The sequence below is a fragment of the Penaeus monodon genome, chromosome 23 (genome assembly GCF_015228065.2).
Source record: "Penaeus monodon isolate SGIC_2016 chromosome 23, NSTDA_Pmon_1, whole genome shotgun sequence".
In the NCBI taxonomy this organism is placed as follows: domain Eukaryota; kingdom Metazoa; phylum Arthropoda; class Malacostraca; order Decapoda; family Penaeidae; genus Penaeus; species Penaeus monodon.
Genome location: NC_051408.1, coordinates 8,385,294 through 8,387,951, shown reverse-complemented (window position 1 = coordinate 8,387,951; position 2,658 = coordinate 8,385,294).

Below are 2,658 nucleotides of genomic sequence, written 5' to 3'. Positions count from 1 at the left end.
AATGGCTTTGGTTAGCAAATCTTGTAATATCCATTTTCTTTGCTGTTACTCTTTGATTTTCATAAGCGGTCTTTTAGGCATTCACAGCATTAGAAATAGAGGGAATATAGTGGATTGCTACATTTCAAATGAGATTTCCTTTTTTCATTAACATAAGTTACATCTTTTATATGTATATAAGGAAAAGTAAGGTTATGATAGGATGAAGATTATTAGAATATATTCTTTAAAGCAAAGGATGTCTCAAGGAATGCACCACAATGGTATTATGTTATGGAGTATGTGGTTACATCAGGAAAATTACATGTGCATTTTGGCTTAAGCTTGTGCTTGGTCTCATGTTGGTTGGTCTACTAGTGTGCTGATGGTATAGAAGTTGAATAAAATTTGCTCCAAATCACATTTTTAGTAAATGATATACATAATAAACAATGCATTATGTCTGAGATCTACTAATAAAAGTATGCAAGTTTGTATATCTGAAAACGTAACAAAGAAGGGAGGCAGGGTCAAGTTAGATTTGAGTATTTAGGAGACAGTGGTAACATACAGTCACAGAGTATATACTCCATGATCACAAGCATTGTCAAGTTCATGGAAAAATAATAAATATGACAAATGATATAGTTAGAAGTATTTTTGTAATAGAGTACAAAGTTACTACATATTGTGATTAATGTACAATGTGATTTTTAATATTTTCAGCTTGTACATTAGGGTGCACAAGCTTTGCAGTTTTTGCAGATGAGTCAGGCCAAAGGATTTTAAACTTTGCTTATCCTGAGCAAGAATTATTCTTGAGTTGGCATGGAAGTTAGTGTTCCCTACTTCAAATAAATATTCTGCAACCAAAACAAAATGACATCATCAATCATGATGAGAAATCAAGGGAACTGCTTGTCTTAAATGTCAAAGCAGTAGAGGATTTGCCTTGGATAATGGTTCACAGCTCTCTTGATATCTATCTGGCTGATAGTGAGATAGTAAATTTCATGGTTACAATCCTACTTGAAGATAAAAAAAAATCTGTTCCTTTCTATGTTTGTGAAGAGTTATTTATTGTATGTATATTGACAGAACCATCTAGTTTCTAAATAACTTTATGGTCATACACACAAAACTGCTTATATTTTCTTGTCTTCCTTGTGATATTATTTTTCTAGACTTAGTAGGCTGGGGTCTTTAGCCAGTATTCATAATTTAGAATTAGTTTAATTGCACATCCTTGAGCCATTTCAGTTGTTGTTCCTTTATGTGTAAGATCTGGGTAGCATATCTTTGACTAGAAATACAATTATGTTCCATTCTGAGTTGGAGAAAGACAGTCTAATTATGGACATTATACTAATACATTTGTTTATTTTCTCTTGTATGTGGAATTCAAATTTCAAGTCACCGTGGTTGACGTTTTACAGTTATCAGCATACACTTACCACGATAGAACCAGACCACAACTGAACTGAGATCCTTCTGTAACTCCTCCACATCCTCACTACAAGTAGCATGCATATAGAGTTTGGTATCAGTAACAAATATAAGGACTTGGATAATCTTCACCTTTCATAGATCATTAACCCCTTACATCTAATGGCACCCCTTTTCCCCTAGTTCAATCCACTCAGTACACTAGATATCAGACTGGATGTAGATAATCAGAAGATGAGCATATACTTTTGGTTTTGAAATTTTTGAGCTAAGAGTTTTGGACTGTTTTCCCTTATATTATTCTGTCCTGAACATGTCCCCAAGATGTGATAAGATTTCCCCCAAAAGTACTTTTAAAGATATATATCTTTTTTGTGCGTTTTCATTTTGTCCTCAGTTTGCTGTAAAGAAATCATTTGGGACTGATCTAAATCAGGAAAAGTGAAATAATAGCTTGCAAGTTGGAGCATTTATCAGAAAATATCAATGTGAAAATGGCAAGCACTAATTTCATCATGTCTTATTCCAGTGAACAAGATATGGAAAAAAAAGAGAACTTACAATTTGAGATTTTTTGGGTCCTAATTCATACTGCTTATTTCTATGGAAAAGCAAGGTTAACTATGGTAATCTGTGCTTGAATTCTAGGTATTGCCTTGTCTTTTAGCTATGTATTTCATTGTCTAATGTTATACTTTGGCAGGCATTGCTATTTACAGGAGACCCTGTTTTCACCATATATTGCTTGTTTTTCACCTGGAACTGCTTTAGGCTAAGGCTCTCTGGGTGAGTTTACATACTGGACATTAAATTATACCCCACCAAGTGCTAACTAGCCATTGTCCCAAACACACCATCATACTGGAAGTGTCAATTATGGTCCCCTGAAACATGTTCTGACTTGGAAAGATTGTTAGGCTAAGAAGATTTCTGATGAAACTATAAATTCTATCTTCTTGATTAGTACTGGGCCAATGACATCCTCTATTTTCATGGGGAATACTGATGTTCTCTGTGAGGGGATCCAGTTGTTAGTACATATAGCCAAAAGAGTGGGCCCCTTCATGCTCGCTTGTAAATACCACTTAGTATTTACACTTTAAGCCTCTGCTTTCTGTTGTTTAGAAATTGAGTGAACCAGCTAAGGTTATTTCCTTTTGCTCAACATCTATTAACCTTTACAAGCAGTTTAGCATGATGAAACACCTTATCAAAGCATTCTTCAAGTCCATA